The sequence below is a fragment of the Erpetoichthys calabaricus genome, chromosome 5, assembly GCF_900747795.2.
Source record: "Erpetoichthys calabaricus chromosome 5, fErpCal1.3, whole genome shotgun sequence".
Lineage (NCBI taxonomy): Eukaryota > Metazoa > Chordata > Cladistia > Polypteriformes > Polypteridae > Erpetoichthys > Erpetoichthys calabaricus.
In genome coordinates this window covers 233516424-233543483 of record NC_041398.2, presented here as the reverse complement: position 1 = coordinate 233543483, position 27060 = coordinate 233516424, and positions in this window count along the sequence as shown.

Below are 27060 nucleotides of genomic sequence, written 5' to 3'. Positions count from 1 at the left end.
GATGCTATTGGGGTCAAATGCTATTAGCGGGCAGCTTCTTGGTGATGTGGGGGAAGAAGGAGTAGACAAAGTTAGCAGCAGTGCCCCCTCTCATCTCAGTGGGTTACCGTTTTCCCTGAAAATAAGACCTACCCCAAAAATAAGCCCTAGCATGATTTTTCAGGATGCTCGTAATATAAGCTCTACTCCAAAAATAAGCCCTAGTTATGATCCCGCACAGGCGCCTTTGGATGAGCAATAAATACCTACCACTACCGTATGTACACAGATGAATGGGAAATAATACCGGTATTTTGACACCCCGACAAGATAAGTGCAAAAAGAAAGAGCTATTCTGTCGAGTACAAGAAAGGAATTGTGGTGGAGATCCAGGGCAAAAATCTTACTGCTTTCTGCAAAGAGAAGAAGTTGGATATCCGAATGCACTACGAGCAGGGTACATGGACAAGAGGAGCTCATTTAAGGAAAGCTCTATTATTAGACTTGAGAGATTGGGGCCAATTGTTCAAAAGGAAATGGAGTCGCAAGAAATTCATAATGGAATTCAGGGTTTGGAGAGTTATGATGATGTTCCAGATGATGATGACATGACTGTATTTGAATAAATGTAGATTTTTGTTCAAGAATACTAGGGGGTTGTGCCCCTGTCTTGCTTTGCGTGCCATCCACTTACTCTGCCGCTCACGTTGTGAAGGGGGTGCTGAACGTACCATACACGGTCAGATCAGCCGCTGTCTTACTGCTGCCAAGCTGCATCTTCTGCTTGTCGTGCTGTGTGTCAATCATTTAAAAACCTGTGCAGCAGCTGTCCTTTTGTCTCACTGCCTTGTCTTGCAGGTCATTAAAGTGTCTCTGAGAAAATCACATCTCGTCTCCTTCCAAGCCTTCCAAGATTTTTTTTTTATAATAGAGAGAAATGCTGTTCAAGAATAAATGTAGATTGTTGTTCATGGAAAAACTAGACATCCCCTGAAAATAAGCCCTAGTACATCTTTTGGAGGATAAATTAATATAAGACCCTGTCTTATTTACGGGGAAACACAGTACATACCTGTATATATATACTGCAGTCATATTAAGGAATGTGTAGATGTTCAGGTTAGGTTGAACACTAAAAGTCAGTTTGCGTGTAGCTGTGCCCTGTTAAGGACTGGAACATTGCCTGGGAATCGTTTCCCTTCTTATGCTTAATGCTGTCAAGATAGACTTTGATCATCCTTTACTCATGAAATACAAGGGTTTAGAAAATTAATGAATAGTTTAATTGTTTTTATCATGTTTGTTCCATTGTCTTATGATTTCTTCTGTTTAAGTTTGTGGTGAATTAACGCTTAGAAAGGTAGCCACAGGCACAATGTATTAACTGGCGCTGGATGGCATGCCAAGTCCATTGCATGGTACAGTCATACACATGCTAAAATTACTCCTTCTTGTTTAATTTAGATATATGAGCATATCCTAGTAAGGTTTATATTGGACACAGTGTGATATATAGGTCAATTATATCAGACACACTGTGATATTTAGGTCAGGGGAGGTTTAATCTACTGTATATATAGATTTGTGAAGCCACATCTGGAATACCCTGTGCAGTTTTGATTTTCATTTTACAGACATTGTCCAAGTAAAATTATGACAATGGTTTGATAGAATTGAATTATTTCAGGGTATGAAAATAGAGGATCATTGATAGTGTTAGGGGAAACTTTCTGTATATGGCTGTGAGTGTTTCTGAGTTTGCCTTTCTTGCACTTTCTCTACCATTTCTAGCCAGCACATTCACAAAAGAAACAATAAGATAATGATGACGAATTCTCTTCATTTTATTCTCAATAAGAGTTTATAAATAAGAACTTCCTATTTAATTAAATGTTTGCCAAAGACATTCAATCTGTTTAACTACTGTAATTTTGGACCTTTAGACATACATTTGGATGATAAATTGGACTGGACTGCCAATACTGATTCTCTGTGCAAGAGAGGACAGAGCTGGCTATACTTCCTTAGAAGGCTGGCGTCCTTCAACATCTGCAAAAAGATGCTGCAGATGTTCTATCAGACGGTTGTGGCGAGTGCCCTCTTCTACGCTGTGGTGTGCTGGGGAGGAAGCATAAAGAAGAAGGATGCCTCACGCCTGGACAAACTGGTGAAGAAGGCAGGCTGTATTGTAGGCACGAAGCTGGACAGTTTGACATCTTTGGCAGAGCGACGGGTGCTCAGCAGGCTCCTAAACGTTAACATTATACAAAGTTATTGTCTGTTTTTACCTACATTTTTATTACTCTTTAAAGTTGTTTTTTTGTATCAGTATGCTGCTGCTGGAGTATGTGAATTTCCCCTTGGGATTAATAAAGTATCTATCTATCTATCTATCTATCTATCTATCTATCTATCTATCTATCTATCTATCTATCTATCTATCTATCTATCTATCTATCTATCTATCTATCTATCTATCTATCTATCTATCTATCTATCTATCTATATTTCTTAACTATGTTATGCATTTAACTCAGCTTACAGTACATAAGATCTTTACTCTGCCATATTCTTTAATCTGCATAAAGAACTCACCTGTTGATATGTAGCCTCCTTTGGGTCCAATGTTATAATAAAAGATGTCCAATTCCTAATGCATTGTAACGGTGATCACTGTTGTTATTTACAAGTATTTTAAAAGAGAATTTCCATATCAGTGACATTGTATTAGGGCTTAAAAGTGTGAAGGGTGTCATACACATGCGCATGGGAGGCAGCTAAAGGGTCTAAATGAGAATAATTCCATGCCAGACCAGGGGGTGGCGGAGTGTGCTGACCTTTTTTTTTTCACTTTCTTGCAGACCGTTCATGGGAAATTCTGCCTGGCCTGATGATGTCACTCTTCTGATGACGTCACTTCCGCTATAGAACCCATGGATGAAGAGCCTTCCAGTTCCGGCCCCTTTGATGACGTCTCAAATGGGTCCGAGCCTATGGAAGAGGACCCTTCCGCTTCCCTTGGTGACTTCACTTCCCTTTCTGGCCTTTAAAGCCACCATATTCTAAAAATCTCATCAGTTCTGTTTTGGACTCCATTCTGAGCACATCAGTGTTAAACAATTACCCTTTTGCTGCAAGGGAATATCATACGGGTGGCTGCCCCAAACCTTTTTATGACTCTTGCGTCTATTTTTTGTGATAAGGGGCAAGAAAAGTGGATGCCACATATTGCTGGATTTCAAAACCAGGAAATTGGATCTGCGAGGCAGTAGCGCTGACTGTACCACCAGGCTGTCCAAGTACCTGATACAGTATGTTATATTTCAGATGACACACACTTTAACAAGAGTGAACCAAACTAAAATGTTATATGTTTAAATAAGACTAGGTCATCGGTAATGTAATCTGGTGCACCTGATTCTAATTTGATGTAGTTGAGGTATTAATAAATGGGTGGTGTGCTTACTTTTTATAAATGTGAAACTTGCACTTATATTTGTTCAAATTTGTGTTCAAATGTAAATGTGGTATGATGTTGGGTATTAGGACTTTAAAGCAGAATTTGCTATTCATCCCACCAAAGCTTACCAGTCCTATCCACTTAATTCTTCCAAAATAACATCAATTCCAGTTTTGAAAGTCCCTAAACTAGTACTGCCTATCACATTACTTGGTAAGTGATTCCACGTGTCTTCTGTGAGAAGCACCCCCGTAGCATGACACTGGCACCTTCACCATGCTTCACCATATGGATGGTATTAGGCAGGTGATAAGCAGATTGCTGCTTATGTTCTGCCCAATTACTTCAATTTGCATCTCATCAGACCAGAGAATCTTTTTCCTCAATCTCTTTTTTTTTTATAAAATTGAAACCATTCATGGTCTCACCTTTATTTGTTAATGAAGTCCATGCACCTATCCTTCTCTATGAAAATCTCTGTCACTTTATTGTAAAAGTCCTCCTTATTTTCCTTTAGTTTTCAAAGTCTTAATCTTCCATTTTAGCAGTCAGTCGGAACAAAAAATTGAAATAAATGGACCGTTGCAGTGCACTTGACTTTCTGATGTCGCTAACTTATTGGCGCCTCTGCGTAGAAGAACAGCAGCAACGAGCACCTGTTGGGCTCACATGCGCCCCCTTCAGTGCGGCACGGTACTGTCTGCCTCACAGTGTGTCTTTTCACTGAGGTTTTATGTCCGATCAGCAAGACTAAATATGTGACACACATTCATTACAGATATTATCCAGACTGTGGAAAGTCAGGGTATATAATAAACGTGTCTGCAAACCTTATATTGGCGACATACAGAGAGACAGCAACAGGCACGCGCAAACTGCATCAATCCCATGTGTGAGGGACAGTGCAGTCCGAGGTGAGGTGAGGCTTGTCACTGCCGCACCTCACATTTCTTCCCTGTATTTGAACAGGACATGCACAAATTCAGCGATTTTGACCATAAAAATTGTCAAAATTATTGGAATCATACAGAAAACAAATTTATAGCACAGACCAGTGGACAAATTTACTTTATGTTATCATTATTAGTTCTTTTATTTTTCACAATGACACTCCCCTGACTGCACGTCCCTGCTTCAGAGTCTATAATCATCTCTTTTGGTTTACTGATGCTGAGCTGCAAGTGGTTCAGTCTGCACCATTCAACAAAATCCTTCACTAGTGCTCTGTATTCAGTCTGATTGATCTGATTCAATATTGTATCTAAAGTGTGAGGTGTACGGGGTAAACAGAAAAGAATCCAGTACAGTTCTCAGTGGGACCCCTGTGCTACTCATGACCCAGTCCGAAGTACTGTTTTTAAGCTACGCAAACTGTGTTCCACCACTTGGGTGGTCCATTATTCGTGACAAAGTGGTAGTACTAACCCTCATTGACCGGACCTTCTCCCCCAGCAGCTTGGGCTGAATGGTGTTGAATGCACTAAAGAAGTCAAAAAATCAAAATCCACACCCTGCTGCCCTGCTTCTCCAGACGGAAGTTGGCTCTATTCAGCTGAAAGGTGACCAATGGCATCATCTGCCCCTATGTGGTCCTGGTAAGCAATGTGCAGAGGGTACAGTGCTGTCCTGACAAGAGGTTGCCAGTGAGCCAGTATTATCCTTAGAGCATAGAGCAACATAGAAGAAAGTAAAATAGGGTGAATGTATTTTGTTCATAATGTTAGACTGGAGCTGAATAATGGCTTTGCTAGTCTCTCTGCTGCTTTACGCCCACCCCACATAACAAACTTGATTTCAAGTGAACCACAGAGCATATTGCATTTCAAATGAATAAAATATGTCTATGCCCCTTGCATGTTAAATAAGATTGGCAATATTTGTTTATCGCAGTTGAAGGCAAAGCAGGCTGGTTCATTGGTTTGCCAATCATATTCTGAAAACTACCAAGAAAATGAAACCTGCCAAGGATCGTAATTATCAAATAAATGTTCAAAATATTTATGGTGGCAGGTCATAGCAAAATCTCACCCACAGCACATTCAGCATTTAAATAAACCCTCAGCGAGCTCTTCACAGCTCTGCCAGTATTTGTATATAATTTGCTTTCTTCGAGAACAATAGAAGGAAGAGATGGAAGGTTAATTTAGTCACATGCCTCGTTCTGCCCAGACAAACTGGCAGTACAGTGTCTGGGGCCTTGGCAGGAAGGTCTTCAGTTAGATTTTTTTTTCTCTCACTTCAGGCCACCAGCACTCCCAGTCATCTATTTCACTGCAGCGCACCAGAAAAATTCATATTGTTCCTAATTAGTGAATTTATGGCAAGCAGGCCTGTTGCCCAAACCAAATCATAAGCCGGGCATTCGTATTTCTTTGAGCTTGTCAATATGAATTTCAAATTTAAAATAAAATTAATGCTATTAAACTGCTTTAACAAGGAATTGATTTTAACATAATTTAAATTAAATGATGCTGATGCACTAATCAGTCAAGCAGTAGTTTGAAGACATGGTTTGTAATGAGACGTCTGTGCCAGTAGGAGCAGAACTTTAATTTAGATGCCACCATAGAGAGCTAGGCAAAGGACAGCATTAATCAGGGCCTCTAATAAAGAAAAAATGGCTAATACAGTCATGTGAAAAAGTTTGGGAACCCCTCTTAATTCTTTGGATTTGTGTTTATCATTGGCTGAGCTTTGAAAGTAGCAAGTTCCTTTTAATATATGACATGCCTTATGGTAACAGTAGTATTTCAGCAGTGACATCAAGTTTATTGGATCAACAGAAAATATGCAATATGCATCATAACAAAATTAAACAGGTGCATAGATTTGGGCACTCCAACAGAGATATGACATCAATACTTAGTTGAGCCTCCTTTTGCAAATCTAACAGCCTCTAGACGCTGACCTCCTATAGCCTTTGATGAGTGTCTGGATTCTGGATGGAGGTATTGTTGACCATTCTTCCATACAAAATCTCTCCAGTTCAGTTAAATTTGATGGATGCCGAGCATGGACAGCCTGCTTCAAATCATTCCATAGATTTTCGATGATATTCAAGTCAGGGGACTGTGATGGCCATTCCAGAACATTGTACTTCTCCTTCTGCATGAATGCCTTTGTAGATTTCGAACTGTGTTTTGGGTCATTGTCTTGTTGGAATATCCAACCCCTGCGTAACTTCAACTTTGTGACTGATGCTTGAACATTATCCTGAAGAATTTGTTGATATTGGGTTGAATTCATCTGACCCTCGACTTTAACAAGGGCCCCAGACCCTGAACTAGCCACACAGCCCCACAGCATGATGGAACCTCCACCAAATTTGACAGTAGGTAGAAGGTGTTTTTCTTGGAATGCGGTGTTCTTCTTCCACCATGCAAAGCGCTTTTTGTTATGACCAAATAACTCAATTTTTGTCTCATCAGTCCAAAGCACTTTGTTCCAGAATGAATCTGGCTTGTCTAAATGAGAATTTGTATACAACAAGCGACTCTGTTTGTGGTGTGAGTGCAGAAAGGGCTTCTTTCTCATCACCCTGCCATACAGATGTTCTTTGTGCAAATTGCACTGAATTGTAGAATGATGTACAGATACACCATCTGCAGCAAGATGTTCTTGCAGGTCTTTGGAGGTGATCTGTGGGTTGTCTGTAATCCTGCACATATGCCGCTCCTGTATTTTTCTTGGCCTGCCAGACCTGCTGGGTTTTACAGCAACTGTGCTTGTGGCCTCCATTTCCTGATTCCATTCCTTACAGTTGAAACTGACAGTTTAAATCTCTGAGGTAGCTTTGTGTAGCCTTCCCCTAAACCAGGAGACTGAACAATCTTTGTTTTCAGATCTTTTGAGAGTTTCTTTGATGATCCCATGCTGTCACTCTTCAGAGGAGAGTCAAAGGGAAGGAAGCACAACTTGCAATTGACCACCTTAAATACCTTTATATCTCATGATTGGACACACCTGTCTATGAAGGTCAAGGCTTAACAAGCTCATCCAACCAGTTTGGTGTTGCAGGTAATCAGCATTGAGCAGTGACAGGCATTCAAATCAGCAAAATTACAAAGGTGCCCAAATTATTGCACAGCCAGTTTTTCACATTTGATTTAATTTCATAACACTAAATACTGCTGCGCTAAAAATCTTTGTTCGGAAAACACCCCAGTACTCAGATGTTCCTAGGAAATGAAAGACATACCACTGTTATCTTTTTTGTTGAAAGTAGAGTATATTATTATGCAGGCTGAGAGGAGTTCCAAAACTTTTTCATATGACTGTAAATGCATTAAAAGTTTTGAACACTGCAGCAAGTGCTGCAGGCCTGGTTTGGTCAAATTTAATACAAGTCAAATGCTAAATGGTATATCTCCAATACGGACAGCATTCCGTGCCTTCAGGAAGTATTCAGATCCCTTCATCTTTTTTAACATTTTGTTATTTTGCAGCCTTATGCTTAAGTCTTTTAAATTCATTTGTGCCTACATCAAGCAACACCTAATACACCAGAATAGTTAGTTAACCACGCTTCTGTCATCTTCAATGCTGCGTCCCCGCCTGTTATAAAGCCAATTTTTCCAGATTTCTCTTGCTTCCTCTATCACCATAGGTACCTTTCCTGGCCTTCCTGCTCTTCTCCTTCATACTGGAAGCCATATTTTCACTCTTCTTGCTTTTCTTGAGTTGTCCATGCACTGTACATAAACCACAAACCCTGGAATGACAAAGCAAAAACAGTAATTTAGAAACTTTTGAAAATGTACTAAAAGCAATGAATCATATTGACAAATGTATTCAGACCTATTTCTATGACAATTAAAATTTGGCTCCGGTGCATCCCATTCTATTGATCATCATTAAGATGTTTCTACACTTTATTTGGAGTCCACTTGTGGTCAATTCAGTTGATTAGACGTGACTAAGAAAGGCACAATCCTGTCTATAGAAGGTCCCACAGTTGAGAAAAACAAACCAAGTTACAAGGTCAAAAGTAATTGCTGGGAGAGCTTAGAGACAGGATCTGTGTCACTGATCTGGGGAAGACTACAAAAAAATTCCTGAGTCATTGAAGATTTCCAAGACCAGAGTTCACTTTATAAGTTTTGAATGGAAGAAGTCTGGAACAACTACAGCTCAGTCCAGAGCTGGACACCAGGCCAAACTGAGCAATCGTGGGAGAAAGGCCATGGTAAGAGAAGTGACCGAGGGTCTGATTTAGGTGTTGTAATTCTTTATGCTGTCAAGTCAAGTTTAACAAAACTAGGTTCGAAACACATCAACCACCACCCACGAGAAAGAGAGCTAGGCTAGCAAAGTAAAACTTTAAACTAGTAAAAATAAGTAAATAGATAGATTAATAAATGAATAAAAATAAACAGAATAAAAAAGAGGGGAGAGAATCTGCTTCCTCAATTTAGATGCTTATTCTAAAATGTTATTGAACAGATCCTGCCAGGTTTTGAAAAAGTTCTGTACAGATCTTCCAAGTGAGAATTTGATTTTTTCCAGTTTCAAATCTATATTACTAAACGAAGGTTGTATATATGCACGGATGCCAGATGCCAGACGCACCAAAGCGCACGTGCACTGCACCTCAGCGCCATAGAGTCAAACCCAGCGGCTTCCCAGACTCAGTAGGTGGCGCCCAAACAACACAACACAACCTGTAACCTAAACTTCAGGTCACAATACAACCGTCTCCCGAACGCGAATGGGAACGCACACACCACCGCATATACAACCTTTGTTTAGTAATGTTTACGAAGGTTGTATATATGCACGGATACCAGATGTAACCCGTGCCAAAAGTGCATGTGCACTCGCAAAGTGCCTCAGCGTCCCACAGTCAAACCCAGCGGCTTCCCAGAGTCAGTAAGTGGCTCCCAAACAGCACAACCTGTAAACTAAACTTGAGGTAAAGCGTGCACGCCAACAAGTTGCCATGGTGACATATTTAAACATAGACATAGAATAACTAGATGCCTCATGAGCAGCAGAATCGTACGTCAATGTTGCCGCCATATTGTGAGTGGCACTGCTGTGGAGTGAAGTAATGAATAATGTGCTGCTTGGGATTGTACAAACCGCTGTACGCTGCAAACCAGGTCCCGGGGGATTTCATTTCATAGGTAAGGCTGAACAATTGTTTTGGTTGTATCTGGCCATTAGAAAATCCTGTTTTATAATCTTTACTTTAGCTAAGCCAGGCTAAGCTAGCAAAGCTATGCATTTATGTGCTCAATTGAGCCTCCAAACAACGTTTTGGCTAAACATATTTAGTCACTAACTATGTAGATTGTTGTTAGCTGTTAACATTTCTCAAACTTGATGATGTTTTTTTCTCAAGGAGCACATTGAGGAAACACAGTTTGAAATTGACAACCATCATTTTATGCTCATGTCTTTAGTTGTGTCTGTCTTCCACAAACTAAGGCTGCACCATATTGCCAGACTGAATACTCTCAAATTACAAGATCTGAGTGAGCGAGAGGAGTGTAAGTCTGGAGGAGATCAGTGAGGTTGTGGAGAGCTTTAAATGTTAAGAGCGGTATTTAGTATTGTATTCTGTAGTTAACAGGGAGCCAGTGAAGCTGAGAGAGAATCGGTGTAATATGTTCAGTGGATTTAGAACAGCAGGATATTATCCTGGCAGCAGAATTTTGAAGAAGTTGTAAGCGATGGATGAATTTTTGTGGCATGCCAGATAGCATAGCATTACAGTAATCTATACGTGACTTGACTCGGGCATTAACCAATAATTCAGTACTGTGTTGCATAAGAACAGGACAAAGTCTACAAATGTTTCGAAGATAGGAGAAGGCAGTCCCCGAAATGTTACTTATATGGGAGGAATTATTTAATAACAATAGTTATAATTATTATTATTTAATAATTGCCATTATTACTGTATAAATTGATATAAATAATTGCATTTAAATGATTCCCCAAAATCTGTTGTATGTAAACGATACTGTTTTAAACGTTATTGTTTTTTCATCAGAAAACCCGGTTTCCACGTCTACCTGTATTAGTTTAAATGGCACTTTTCCCACTCGCAATAAGGCTGACGCGCTGACATCTTGTGTCGACTGGGAAACACAGTGAATGAGGCGTCTATCTATATATGTCTATGTATTTAAACTTCAGGTAGTGGTGACTACTGACAGTGCCAGCAGTCAGCTACTCCACAGTGCCAGCGGTCAGTGTTCTCCACTCCACAGTGTCAGCAGTACTCCACTACACAGTGCCAGCAGTACTCCGCTGCACAGTGCCAGCAGTCAGTGTGCTCTAATCCACTGTGCCAGCACTCAGTGTGGCAGCTGTCAGTGTGGCTTATTTGAATCACGTTAAGGTAATTCAGTGTTAAAAGTAAGTTCAATTATTATTCCTAACAGCAAATGACTTCTAGCTAACAACACACCCATAGAAAAACAAAAACGAGACTGCATAGATAAAAACAATGAACGAAGGCGCCTACAACGCGATTCTGAAACACCAGAACCAAAGGAGTCACGGCTCCAAAAAGAAACAGCTTTCGTACAAATATATTTATTTAATTAGATGAAAACTTTCCCAGGACGCTCCCACCCTCCATCATTTTTCATCCCTACAAAGATTGGAGGGAACAGAAAGTAATTGCCATTCTTGGATTTGCGATTCTTTAGAGAATCGGGGGTTTACTGGTAATAAATAAAATCAGTTACCCCCTGACTTAAAAGAGGAGAGTTAGGATTCTTCCAGTTGTGCAAAGTAAGTCTACGTGCCAGTAGTGTAGTAAAGGCAATTCCAGTTTGTTTGTCCTTCTCCACTTTAAGCCCCTCTGTGAGCCCACCAAACACAGCTGTTAGTGGACTAGGAGGGATTGTGGCTCCAAGGCTATCTGATAGGCATTTAAAGATTTTTGCCCAGAATGATGTTAATTTGGTTCTCGCCGCCCAAAACATGTGGCCCAGTGAGGCTGGAGCTCAATTGCAACATTTGCAGGATGGCTCTTGCCCTGGAAACATTTTGGACAATTTTAAGCAAGATAGATGTGCTCAATATATAATTTTTAAGTTGAATAATTCTATGCTTTGTGTATATGGAGCTCGAGTGAATTCTGTGCATTGCTACCTTTCACTCATTTTCTGAGATGTTCAGTGAGAGATCCTTTTCCCGCTGTTCTCTTGGATCTATGAAAGGGAGGGACTGTAAAATGGTTTATATATTACAGAGATACTCTCTGAGTCCTCAAGACTGAGTAATATTTTTTCTGGCATAGATGTAGGTGGGAGGTGAGGAAAACTGAGCAGGTTTCGTTTAACAAAGATTCTAATTTGGAGGTAGTGAAAGAAATGTGTTGCTGGAAAGTTAAATTTGTAGTGTAATTGTTCGTAGGATGCAAATACGTTATCTATGTACAGATCCTAAATGTTTTTCATGCATTAAAAACTGCGTACGTTTGAGAGAATGGAAAAATGCAGAAGTGCCACAGATAAAAGCTTCTCTGTCTTAAAAAACTTCCTACATTGGTTCCAGTGAGTGAGTGAAGCACAATTGGGTTGTTAGTATATTGGCGATGACTTGTATTTATTGGGGTACAAAGCAAGGAATATAAAGAAGTACTGCAGGATTTTATTTCTATTGCAGACCAAGCCTGTGTATGTTCATCTATTTGTGTGCATGTCCAGGCTTTAATAGCTTGTATACTATATTTGCCACCCAGTAATAAAATTGAAAGTTAGGTAAGGCCATGCCACCTTCTGCCTTAGGTCTTTGTAGGGTCGTCCTTTAGATGCGTGAATGTTTTGAATCCCAAATAAAGGAGATTATGGTTGAATCTAATTTATTAAAAAAATGATTTACTGATGTATATTGGAATGTTTTGAAATAGAAAAGAAGGTTAGGAAGGATACTCATCTTGACATTGTTAATTCTTCCAGCTAAAGTGAGATGAAGGGTTGACCATCTACAGTATGGAAGTCTTGCTTAATTTTATTCTGTACAGACAGCAAAATTTTGTTGATAAAGAGCTTTATGCTTACCTGTGATGTTTATGACAAGGTATTTAAACTGATCTGCGATGATAAAAGGGAAGGTGTCCATTCTAATATTGTGTGCTTGACAATTCACTGGAAATTGTAATTCTTTTTCTTCTGAAGTCCTTAAAACCAAAAGTTTCATATGTCATTCCAATGGCGAGCACAGGCTATGGCTCTGTCGGTGGTTGCAGTGAGGTCCTCCATAGTGCATGGTTTGTCCAGGAATCGGCAGATCAGGAGGTGTTCCAAGGTCTGTCTTTCCCTGCAGTCACCTTAACCAAATAAAGGTGTTGTAATGAATTGATAAGATAATGGACAATCATTTAAAACATGAAGCCATACTCCATCTCTAACTGTCCTGTTTTTAGTCATCATTAAAGCATGTTCATTATTCATCATTTTTAGTTTCATTCACTGCTCTGCCTCACAGAATAGCTGTTTGTTATTCAAAGGAACGTTAACAGAACTTTATGAATATTCATGTAAATAGTTGTAAGGAAGCAGAAATAGAATCACACGAATAGTCAGTGTTTGTTAGTCCCATCAAAGCAAAGCCTGCAAGTATTATTTTATACTAGCGACCTGGCGCGCGCTACGCTGCGCGTTGGATGACCACAGTTAAAGGACTCCCTGTTTAAACGCGGCTGCCAGTCGTGAACTGGTTCCTTCATCGCACCGCATTTGATTTTTGCATGGGAAGCAAAATTTCAAAACAAAACCCATGATTCACGAAGTGTGGGACGCAGACTAATCAAAATCGTATACGTTGTGTAAATGGTTGTAAGGAAGAGGAGAATCATACCGTTGAGGACGTCCTGTGCTTGTCGAGGGGGCATGTAGTGGTACTTCATTCTGAAGAGCAAAGCGATGTAGGTCATTTGAGTGGTCTTCATTAACTTGGTCAGTGACATGCAGCACTGTGTCATCACGTCCGTCACCTTCATTGCACATAGTAATGTCTGTGGAGTCACACAATCCCGTGGCATTCGAGTGGACAGAGTCAAGTACTTCTTGGTAAGCAACGTTCTGTGTTAAGTATTTATTAGTATCTTGTAGTAATTTCCCTTGACTTTTGCAAGGCAATATTTTGACTTTCACTTTTGGAAAACCTTTTCCTCTGGAGAAGGCGACATAGAGCTGGCCGGAAGGGAGAAAATAGAAAATCACACGAATTGGTGACCAGGGGAACCATCCGACTCAGACACGGGGCTCGAAATACTCATGGAGGGGGGTAAGCAGGAATTCTGAGAGGGGAAGGACTGGGGCTTTTCTACGGGGCGGCTATACAGCCAAAAGGAACCCGGACCCAGACACGGACACGGACGCCGCACTGGGTTTTTTATTATATAGATTAATTGGATAAGTATATTACGGAAGCCGAGAGAGGACGTGCAATATCGTCATTTTTTTAAGTTGTCTCCTCGAGATAACAGACTAATTTTAATGAGATGTCGAGAAAACGAAAATTAGTTTTCTTGAGATAATGGAATAATTTTATTGTGATCTCAAGAAAACGAAACTTAACCTTTGCTCATGGCATCAGGCTCGCTTAGACTGCGACGCCTATACAGCTGAAGCCTTGCTAACCGTCTTCTTAAATGACGGAAACTAACGTTATTATTTTCTAAACTAAGACATAAACATATTTCAGCCTGTGTCAGCCCTTGATTGAGCAAAAATGTGACGTGCTGATCAATACAGTTCTGCTCTTCTGCCATTTCGAACAGATGTGGCTTCAATAAGCTGAACATGAAACATTAGATACAATTATTTCATAATTTCTTTTGTTTTATCGAGATCTCGATAAAATTAGTCCATTATCTTGAGGAAACAATTTTAAAAAATAACAATATTGCACGTCCTCTCTCAGCTTCTGGGGTATATAGCGAAATTACATTGTTTATTTTAAATCAGTAATTATTTGTAATTTGCTTCTTTTTCAGTTTCACTCTAACTTCATAAAATCGAAATAAAATTGGAGCAAGGCGCTATCTCCTGACTCTTTGGCTGCTGCTTAGTTTCTGGTTCAAACACCAAAGACAAGAACAGTACATTCACATTTAAAAAATCCACCTTTCATTTATACCTACCATATTTCAGCATTCTCAGTGGAAGCCACTGAAGAAGTTCTCACATACATGACTTGATGCTGCAGCTGAGCACCAGACAACTTGTTAGGAGATGGGAGAAACTTCCAGAAGAACAACATTTACTGCATTACTCCATCATCCTGGACTTTGTGATAGAGTGGCCAGACAGAAACCTCTCAGTAAAAGACACCTGAGTTTTGGAGTTTGCAAAATAAACACCAAAAGGACCCTTAGTCTGTGAGAAACAAGATCCTTGGGTCTGATAAAACCATTTCTGGAAATTAATTTCTGGAAGAAACTAGGAACTGCTCATCACCTGTGCAATACCATTCCCGTGGCAAAACATGATGGTATTCTGCCTGAGGGCAATGAGACGAAATGTAGTCATAAACCAGAAACGAGTTGAAACCATAAAGAAAAACTGTTTTTTTGCACCGAAGCCTAATTGCTAACCAGATATCAAAGTCAGAAGGCAGAAATTTGAGAAGGAAATATGTGCTACATTATCCAAATCACGGATATGGAACGAATCTTTACGCCAGATTTAATGGGTCGTGCTGATAACAACACAGACAATGTTCCATGCCAACCAGGAGCAGTGTGCCAACAATGAGAATCAAAAAATGGCAGCATCCAAATCTAAACCAAAATAACGTTGTGGTGCTGTGAATTAATTTATCCCTATATTCAGGAAACGTTATAATGCAAGAAAGCCACACAGAAAAGTTCCAGAGAAAAAGCAACCCATTTCCATTCTAAAAGAAAAAATCATAAGAAGTGATGGCAGCATCTCCTGAGTCATGCTGTGGGGTGGATTTTCAGTGGCAGGAACTGCGAGACTAGACAGAGTTGTTTGTGGGAAAACTACACGGTGCAAAATACAGAGATATCCTTAATGAAAATCTGCTCCAGAGTGCTGCGGACCACAGACTGGGCTGAAGGTTCACCTTCCAACAGGATAATGACCCTCAGCACAAGGCAATGACAATACAGGAATCACTTAGGGACAACTCAGGGAATGTTCTTGAGTGGCCCGACAAGAGCCTGGACTTGAACTCAATCGAAAATCTCAGGGGCGACTTGAAAATAGCTGTCTACTGATGGTCTCCATCCAACCTGGCAGAGCTTGGGAGTATCGTCAGAGAAGAATGGCAGAAAATCCCCAAAACTAGTTTGTGAAGCTTGTTATTTCAAAAGCAGCAAGACTCCTGGTGTGAATTGCTGCCAAAGGGGCTACAACTAAGTACAACGTAAAGGGCCTGAATACTTGTTTCAATGTAATATTTCAGATTTTATTTATTTTAAATCATTTTCAAAACTTTCTCAACTCTTCTTTTCGCTTTGTCATTCTGTGGTATTAGGTGTTGCTTTTGTCATCGTTCAAGGGAAGGACAGGACTCAAATGGAACGTTCAGGTGCCAACCAGGCCACCCAGATTACTTGAAAGGAAGAAAAGAACTGAAACTAACAGGGGTGTGATAGTGCAAGGGTTAACAAAGGTAAAGTTTTAGCCATCGCCTTCAAAAATGTTAGGCTCTGGAAAGCGATCCATTTACAGGGTCGGAGATCTGGAAAGCAGTGCACTTATCTCCTGAATGAGATGTCACCTTTCGGCAGCGTCTCACTTTTATAGCTCCATGGACAGTTGCCCTCCGTGGGCATCTTCTTTGAGCTGTGGGTGATAAGAGAGTTACAAGAGTTACTGATAGCAAGGTGTCCCAGAGTGGTAATGCTTACCTCAGATGAGCCCAGAAGGTGACCCTCAGAAACTCATGTGCAAAACTTGAAATGGGAAAAAATCCATTTGAATGATTTTAGCACAAGGCAGCAAGAAAGTAAAATGAGAAGAAATTAATGGGGTCTGAAGACTTTCTGAATCCAATGTATACTTAAAAGGCAAAAATGATAACAGAAGAAGAAAATTTGGAATGAATATACAGTAGGATATAACAGAAATCTTGTGTCTATAGCACACATCTGAATGCTGAGTCCAACACTGTCATATTAGTAAAACATTTACTGTGCAACCGGAACAGGGAGTTCATGGCAATCTGCAGGCCAGAAGTGATTGCTCTGAAGTGGCAAGAGAAGAGATACGGGAGAATGAGGTTCTCTGTCTCATACTGGCACTTCAAGGCATCAAGAGGGACCAGTAAAGCCAAGAGGAACTGTGAAATTCAATGCAGCCATGGGTGGCATGAAGTATAGAGATTTAGTCCGCCCAACAAAATCAATTTCGGCAGCAGAAGAAGGCTGCCAACCACTTCTTACAGATTGCTTTTTCCAATTCCCTCATTAGGCTGTGCCAGATGTGAAGAAAGATGCCATTGAGATGACTGGCAATTTTCTATACTATTAATAAAAGCTTTACAAGTGTAACTTCAAAGTCCTTTCCTCTAAAACATTATGTTACTTGGTGATGTTTAATTGCCTTTAATCAACTAGTGTTTAATCAAAGGACTGTACGCTATAATGCAAGGTATTATGTAGGTGCTGTAATGAATAGATAAGTTAATGGGCAAGTATTCCTCACATGAAGCCATTCCACATTTCTAACTGTTCTGTTTACTTAGTCATTATCAAAACACTAAAAAATTTTTATTGCTCATAATTATCATTTTCATTGACATTAAAAAATCTGTCTTTAACTTCCGTACCTGTCATATTTCAGCATTCTTAGTGGAAACCTCTGAGCAAGTTGTCATATATATAAATAAATGCTGCCAAAATTGTTTATTTCATCCAGTGAACAAAATCTCACAGCAATCTTCCAGAAAACAAGTTTATTACAGCGACACTTCAAAATCTTAAGGTATATAAAAAAAAAATTGAAATATTCCTAGAATGCACCTGAACTTGATGCTATGCATACCTTTTCTAACTTGTTCAAAAAAATTGGAAAGTACTTATTTTATCTCAATTACAATAAGTAGACAAACTAAAAAATATATACGTATATATTTTCTGTCATTTAACTATTATTAGCGGAACGTGTGTAATATTTTGTAATTTCAAAGTTGTGGAAGTGTTAATAAAGTATAAGTGAGACTTTATAAGTGAGAGTTTATGTTGTATGTTTTTATTATGAACAATGTATGATATCCGACATGTGAACATGATTATTTTTAAAGCTTCCCCCCAGCCTAAATGTCAAAACCTGCCAGTGGTTTTTATGTTACAGTATTTAGAACTTAAGACCATAAGCGCATAAAAATTTGACAAACAAGAGGAGACCATTCAGTCCATTTGTCCCAATATCTCATCCTGATTCTTCTTGAAGTTTCTCAAGGTTTCTTCATCAACTCCATGACTCTTTGCGTAACAAACTGCTTCCTGGCTTCAGTCTTAAATGCACTTCCGCCTTAATTTCCACTAAAGTCCTCAAATACAGGATTCACACTTAAGCTGAAAAAATGTTGCTGGATCAACTTTATCAACAACAACAACACACATTTTCATACAAATGATGTAGCTCAAAGTGCTTTACATAATGAAGAAAGAGAAAAATGACAAAATAAATAAGAAAATAGAATTAGGGAACAACAATTAACATATGGTAAAAGTAAGGTCCGATGGCCAGGGAGGACAGAAAAAACAAAAAAACTCCAGACGGCTGGAGAAAAAAATAAAATCTGCAGGGGGTACCGAGACCACGAGACCACCCAGCCCCCTCTAGGGGTTCCACCTAACATCAATGACCTCACAATCAGTCCTCATGGTATTCATGGTTCACATGGAATTGCTTGATGATGACGGTCATGTGGACCTCTGGCCTTCAATCCATCAATGGAGGGACATCACGGTGCTTTGATCAGGTGGTGGTGACGCAGATCACCACCAGAGAAAACCGGAAAAAAAACAGCAGAGAAAGTAGGGGTTAGTACGGATTATGGAGTCACCAGGAATGATATTGATAATTAAGTGCATATACAGAGTATCAGGATTAAACTAAACTGAAGCTATGAGAAAGCCATGTTAAAGTAATGAGTTTTCAGCAGTTTTTTAAAGTGCTCCACCATATCAGCCTGGCGAATTTCTAGTGGTCAGCTAGTCCAGATTTTAGGTGTATAGCAGCAGAAGACCGCCTCACCACTTCTTTTAAGTTTAGCTCTTGGAATTTTAAGTAGACACTCATTTGAAGATCTAAGGTTACGATTTGGAGTGTAAGGTGAGAGACATTCTGAGATATAAGATGGAGCGAGATGATTTAAGGCTTTGTATACCATAAGCAGGATTTTAAAGTCAATTCTAAATGACACAGGTAACCAGTGTAGTGACATCAGAACTGAACTGGTGCGCTGTGCTTGGCTTTTCTTTTCCTAGTTAAGATTCTAGCATTCTGCACTCGTTGCAATCGATTGATGTCTTTTTTGTGTGGTTCTGAGAGGAGTATGTCACAGTAATCTAGCCAACTGAAAACAAAAGTGTGAACTAATTTCTCATCATCTTGCAATGTTATGAGAGGTCTAACTTTTGCTATACTTCCTAAGTGAAAAAATGCTGTCCTTGTAATCTGATTAATATGTGATTTAAAATTCAGGTTACAGTCAACAGTTACCCCTAAATTATTTACCTCCATCTTGACTTTTAAGCCTAATGTATCAAATTTATTTCTAATAACCTCATTATATCCATTTTTGCCAATCACTAAAATTTCTGTTTTCTCCTTATTTAGTTTAAGATAATTACTACTCATCCATTCAGAAACACAAGTAAGACATTGTGTCAGTGAATCAAGAGAGTCGGGGTCATCAGGTGCTATTGATAAATACAGCTGTGTGTCATCAGCATAGCTCTGGTAGCTCATGTTATGCCACAAGATAAGCTGACCTAATGGAAGCACGTAAATCGAAAAGAGCAGTGGACCCAGGATAGAGCCTTGTGGAACACCATATAGAATATCATGTGTCTTTGAAGTATAATTACCACAACTAACAAAGAATTTTCTATCTGCCAGGTAGGACTCAAACCAATTTAAGACACTGCCAGAGAGGCCCACCCACTGACTAAGGCGATTTCTAAGAATATTTGGTCTGCTCAAGACTAAACTGTTGTTGACTAACCTTACAAACTGTTCCTGAATCTACTGGTGTTAATTGACAATAGGAAAGGGTGAGAAAAGTGACTGTGTGGGATGAATGAGGTCTTTATTTATCCTTTCTAAATGTTGTAAATGCCAGGACATAAAGTGGCTGGGTGCCAGTCATATTCTGTATTCCGATCTCAAGCAGAGAAGGTGTGATGCAGTCACTAATGATGAACTCTGCTGTTCTCCTATAGAATTTACTGAGAATGAATGGAGTAATCTGAGCTCTACTCACATGTACTTTCTTGATGTGGTGCCCACACTTCATCTTATCTATCTGTCCACTACATGCTTTAGTGTAAGGTGTTTATTCAACAAAAAATTCAACAAACTTAACTGAATAAGAAAGTAGGTGGGGAGGTGACAGCCTCCAGTGGTTCTCTGCTTACGTTTTCTTAGAAAACCATTAGTAGAAAAATGTTTTGTAGCTGACAGCTTATAATCTTTAGCCATTTTCATAACATCAAGTATCCCCAATTAGAGCAAAATCTATATGCAGTAGCCACTCTCCAAGTTATTATAATAACCCCGCTCAATGGCCGTTAAAGAGATTCTGCTTCTTTCTGATTAGAAAGAAAAGCCATTGATAATCTTGTTTTTATGAACAAAAGTCCCTTGACAGCTGTTATAATGCTCTTCACAGACTAAGCATCAATTAAACTGCTCCATGGGTCCGTCTTTCAAATAGTCCTTCAGCTTTAGTTTTAATTGAGAGGCCGTCAATCAGGACAGGAGGCAGCAGACGAGATGGACTTATTGTATGCCTAATGTTGTGTAGGCCAAATAGCTGACTAGCTGTTTAGTTTCTTAAGAATAATAAAACATTTAGGTGCCTTTCTAAACACTCAAGGACACCGAACAATAGATAAAACACACATTATAAACAAAACTAAAATACAAAAAATAAAAATTAGACAGAGCAATTGTAATTAAAGAGAAAAAGCAGTCTTAAACAAATGAGTTTTAAGTTTAGATTTGCAAAGAGAAAATGATTCAATATTTCTAAGCTCAGGTGGTAGTGAATTCAAGAGCTGGGGAGCAGAACAACTGAATGTTCTGCTCCCCATGGTGGTAAGACGGACGAAGGGGACATTCAAGTGGATGGAGGAAGAGGATCTAAAGGTACAGGAGGGAATGGCAAAATGGAGGAGATCAGACAGATACGGAGGGGCAAGGTTGTGGAGAGCCTCAGAAGCTAACAGAAGAATTTTGAATTGAATGCAGAACTTAACTGGAAGCCAGTGAAGCTGCTGCAAAGCGGGAGTGATATGATGAATAGTAATGATGCGGGCAGCTGAATTCTGGACCAGTTGAAGCTTATAAAGAGATTTGCGAGAAAGACCAAAGAAAATCCCAATAATCCAGACGAGAAGTGACGAGGCTATGAACGAGGGTAGCAGTGGTGTGGGGAGTGAGGGAGGAGCGAATACGATTAATGTTACGCAAGTGGAAATATGCAGACCAGGAGATGTTATTGATGTGGGACTGAAAAGATAAAGTACTGTCAAGGATGACACCCAGACTCTTAACCTGTGGGGAAGGGGAGACAGAGGAATTATCAATAACAAAGGAAAAATGATCAGTTTTGGATAATGTTGATTTTGTACCAATGAGGAGAACCTCAGTTTTGTCACTATTTAATTTAAGAAAATTTGAAGAAAACCAGGATATGATTTCTGCTATGCAAACAATAAGCGAGGAAGGTGGAAAATAAAAAGTAGGTTTGCTAGTGAGATAGAGCTGGGTGTCATCAGCCTAACAGTGAAAGCTAATGTTATATTTACGAAAGATATTTCCAAGGGCAAGGAGGTAAATAATGAAAAGGAGGGGCCATTTCATATTGAAATTCATATTGATTGGTACCACAGAAATGCATGTGCCTGTCTACAGGTTTGGGTTGGGCAAAGGGTCTGACAAATAAAACGGAAGTTTTTAAAAAAAATAATATGTAAATGTTATTGCAGTTTTTCTTTAAAACTTTGAGCAAAATATGAGTCACTTCAGTGGCTTTTATTCTGTCTGTCGGCCCACTTACCAAGCATATCACCATATTTAAGGCTATGTCCACACTGCTACATTTTCATTTTTAAATCGAAACAATCTCCATCGATATTAGCATTTTCATGAAGTTTACAAAAGTATCTCCGTCCACTGTAAAACAACTGAAAAGGCATATTATACAGACGTTTGCCTACATTGAGCATGCGCGCATTGGTGGAAAATATCCTTGAAGCGGTGATAATACCGTCAGCCACAGGATTTTTCACAAAACTGTAACAATCGGTAAATAGATAGATACAATTGAGGGGAAAGGGGAAATCTGCCTTTTTACAGAAGCTCTTTAAATAAATACATACATACTGTGGGACATAGCCGGCCTTTTATCCCGGCCTATACCCCCAGGCTGCCAGGTGGAGCCCCGTCTGCAACATAGAGGTGCCCCGAGTTCCAGCAGGGCATCATGGACAGTGGAGCCCTGCTGGATACCATGGGAACCTCCAGGGGACGCTGCAGGAAGGCCTGGAGACTTTTGTTTCACCTATAACCCGGAAGTGCGTCTTAGTCACGGTGACAGAGCAAATGACACACTTCCGGGTTGAAGAAAAGAAGCTTTTATCTGACCCGGAAGTGTTCACAGTCACATGGACAGAGAGAGAGAAACACTTCCGGGTCACGGACTATATAAAGGACTGTGAGAGACCAGAGCGTCGAGCTGGGTGGAAGGGTGGCAACGCGTCTGGGAGTGGAGGATTGTGATTATTGTAGTGATTGATTTATTATTTATGAGTATTGTGGAGTGGAGGGTGCTTTGTGCACTGTATTGTCCAAATAAAATGAATTATTGGACTTTTACCTGGTGTCTGGAGTCAAGTCTGAGGGTTCAAGTGGACGACAGCGCCCTCTATCTGTCACAATACATACATACATCCATACATACATACATACATACATAAAATAAATAAATATACACACACTTTGGTCTGAACACACAATAGAGTTACTACAAAGTAAGAAAAATACAAAAGAAAGAAAACTTCGGACTTGGCTGTCATGGTTACAGTGAGACGTTATCAGACGTATTGCTGTTGCAATAAAGGAGCCCTAGTTGCGCTTCTTCACACACTTCTGCTGAATAAGTTGTTGTCTGAAAGTCCTCAGTATTAGTGTGTCACAGAGAGGATGTGCAGCATTGGCCATAATGGCACTCAGTTTTGTTTTCATTGTCTACTCCTTTACTACCTCCAGAGGGGGTCCAGAGTGCATTCCATAACTGAGCCTCCCCTTTTAATTAGCGTGTTGGTTCAGTTGGCCTCTCTTGATGTGATGTTACCAGCCCATCACACCACAGTGTTGAAACTCACACTGGCCATCACAGAGTTGTAGAAAATGTGAAGAATGCCACTTCCTACATTAAAGGAACGCAGTGTCCTGATGACAAAGAGCCTGCTCTGCCTTTTCTTATATAGCTACTGTGTGTTCTGAGATCAGTCAAACCTGTCATTAATTTGTACCCCCTACTACTTGTAATAGTGGACCACCTCTGCATGTGTACGAGAAATTCAAACTGTCCAATTTTTTTGCATAGAAGTAAACAACACAAAAACACCCTGGAAAAGAACTCTTTTATTCCCATTATATTGGAATATGGTTTTCTTCCATGAAGAGTGACCAATCATGGAATCTCATGTTGTAATGAGTAAGATCCAATCAGGGAAGGGCTACATAATAAGCATGAGAAAATTGGAACACAATTAGAGTCTGTTTTCAAAAAGCCTACATTTTTACCCATCCACATTGCATCACTGACCCAGAGGTACATGGCTCTGGAGATGATTTTCAAAAGCAGATTTTCAAAAGAATTAAGCATTACAATTCTCATGGATTCTAGAAAAGCTTTACACTTAGCCAACAAGAGCAGCTACATATGTGAGGATACTTCCTAAAAAGATATACAGAAACAAAGGGAAAGAGAGATTTCTAAAGGGCTTTCTGCCAGGAAACGAATGTTTTGTTTTCTGAGCATTTTTCATTATTTGTGTATTGTTTCACTACAATGCTAACCTTTCAGCAGGCACAGCCATTCTGAGGTTCTTTTGTTGATTATGGCCACACTCCTGTCATGTTTCAGCCAGGGTTCCTCACCGGTTAAAATGCTGTTTTAATGTTTATTTGTTCATGTTTCATGTTAACAGTATCAATTATTTAGTTTTAATGTGTATTCTGCTGTGTTCCTCATTTTTTTGTGGGCGGTACCCAAAGAGGCAGGGCCACCTGCCCATCACCTCAAGGAACAGACCTCAGCCCCATAAAGGCTGAAGAAGATCTACAGTCCCTTGCGGTTCATTAAATGCACTCATAGTGGCGTTGAGTTTTCCTGTGTTTAGGGGTTTTGATTATTTGTGTATTACTATATTTTTGACCTAGTGATCTGTTTTTTTGATTACTCCTTTGCTTTGTATTGCCTATTTTGAAGGCTTTGCCTTCTGTGTCTCCTGTGTTCTTTGGAGCATGTTGTTAAACAGAGCCTATTTTGAATAATACACATTTTATTTATAAAGATGCCATGTTGCCAAATTTGTGTGACTAGCCAGGTTTTTGATGTGATTTCCCCCTCCTGTGGGCCTTTTGAGCAATTACTGGGACTTTCATGCTTTTTGCTCCCTGTCATGACCAACGTCAGTGGGTGTGTAACGTCAGTAAAGCTGGGTCATGCAGCCTACTCTCTATTACTTTCTCATATACGAAGTAGAGGGAAAGTATTGTAATCGTCCAAAGATTCAACGTCGAGATTTTCATGAACCTCGACGTTTTAGACCTCCGTGACTTTCTCGTATGCGAAGTGTAGGGAAAGTAATGGAATCCTCCAAAAATTCCATTTCAAGATTGTGATGAATCTCAACGTTTTAGTCCTCCCTGAGTCCAAAAATACAATTTTTGGAATTATGTCTGTGTGTCTGTCTGGGTTGTGTGTGTATGTAAACATGATAACTTGAGGACACTTTCACTTAGGTCAACCAAATTTTGCATATAAGTTTTAGGTACAAAATGTAGATTTCTTTCAACTTTTGGGCTATTTCCGCTAACCAGAAGTGGTACTTCACCTTTTATTCCTGCAGAGTCGGACTTATTTAACTTTACTTGTTCAATATGTTATTAATGTGATTTGATTTGTTGTTGATGGTTCTTTATTGTACATCCATCCATCCATCCATCCATCCATCCATTATCCAACCTGCTATATCCTAACTACAGGGTCACGGGGGTCTGCTGGAGCCAAATCCCAGCCAACACAGGGCGCAAGGCAGGAAACAAACCCTGGGCAGGGCGCCAGCCCACCGCAGTCATTAATGTACATAATATAAAAATAATAATAATAATATAATCATTGTCTTGCGGTTTACTCCTCAATTATCCATCCCCATATCTGAGTATACGAGAAAGTCTATGGCAGACCACTCATGATTTTTTTGTCTTTAGGACTAAGTACAAACTCTTTGTTTCTAATTAATTTGTTTGTATCACTCAAGATTGTTGCTTTATTTTTGAACCTCTGTTTTTACCTGTTTTTGTTTGTTCTTTTGGTACATTTTGACTTTATACTTTCAATCTTGTTTAGGCCTCCTATTTGCCAGACTCCTTCATTTCCCTTTTCTTTTCAGGTCATTTATTTTTCTAACTGTCCTTTGATGGGCTATTCTTCTTTTAAATTGGCGTTTTAAGACCAAGCCCTTTTTAAAATCACAGATTTAATTTTTTCTCACTCTCTTCTCCTTTACATCTTGGCCTACAGATTGCTAAGAGGTCTATGGCTCTTATCTTGTCAAACGGTTTCTGTCTATCTTGCTAGAGCAATGTATTCTTAATTATGACTGTGTCCTTGCACCTAAATTATCCTGAATTATATTAACGTCTTTGTTTTCATGAAATTCAAACGGTTACAAAGTATGTCAACATATTAATCAATAGTCTGATTAGTTAGTTCATATGCAAATCTCTACCAGTCCACTGTTTTAACAGTAATGCCCTCTAGTGGCCCATTCTCCTTTTTTCAGAAACTGCTCAGGGTGTTGTGCTTTTACCTAGTTTGTGGTATCACATCCATCAGCATACGCTCTTGTTTTTTGGCTGAACTGTGAGACCCTCTCGTGTAGGTGGAGTGGTGGCTCTGAGGCTAGGGATCTGCACTGGCAATCGGAAGGTTGCCAGTTTGAATCCCGTAAATGCCAATAGGGACTCTGCTCTGTTGGGCCCTTGAGCAAGGCCCTTAACCTGCAATTGCTGAGCGCTTGAGTAGTGAGAAAAGCGCTATATAAATGCAAAGAATAATTATAGTAAGTCACTGGTATCCTCAGCCTACACAATAATGTAGCTTTATGTGAAGTAACAAGTCCATTCAGTTATGCATTTTTTTCTTTTAGTTTTGTACTAGCTGTCCCCCACGGCTCCGCCCGCATAGTAGTGAAACAGGAAAGACTTTAAAAATCAATAAAAAAATGTTTAAAAAATGTAATAATTTGTATTGAGAAGAATTTATATTGATAGCTTTTGTATCGGTGGGCCTCTTGATATATAATATTTTTGGTTTTGCTATCGGGGTGAGAATGTAGCTGTGATCTCATTGGCACTGTATCTGATCATGTTCAGCTGTGACGTGACAGCAACCCCCCGCGTGGGGAGAAGACCACATGGCCGCGATATCTCTGCCAATCAGCAGCAACCCTCTAAAACACATATAGCTGTGATCCCTCTCTCAAAAACGTCAAACGTTACTCTTTAACAATTGCTAGATGATAATTTCTGCTGAACAAACATGTAGATAGATAGATAGATAGATAGATAGATAGATAGATAGATAGATAGATAGATAGATAGATAGATAGATAGATAGATAGATAGATAGATAGATAGATAGATAGATAGATAGATAGATAGATACTTTATTAATCCCAATGGGAAATTCACATTTTCCAGCAGCAGCATACTGATAGAATAAATAATATTAAATTAAATCAATGTGGCAAGAGGTAGAGCGACTCAAATGGAGGCTGGCGCACAATTGAGGAGGGCCCCACCCAGCTCCCTACTCCTGAGGTCTCGCCTCTCCTTGCCTTCGGCCTGCAGCCTGTCTCTGTTGGATTCATGCTAATAAATCAGTGCTGCAACCGAACTATGATACTTAGAGCAATTAGAGAAGTTGCAAAATCAAACAGAATTTGCAAGCAAATTATAGAAAAAAACCCGATCTAGATCCATTAAGTAGTTCGCTCATGAAAAGTGGACAGACAGACGCTTCTTCACTGAGTTCAGATGCAGAGTACTGTGACAAAATCTCAGGTAAAATGTAATTACAGACTTCACTAATTACATAATAAGTGCATAAAGATGCAAAACAGTTTGAAAACAATTGACAAAAAAGGAGCCCAGCAT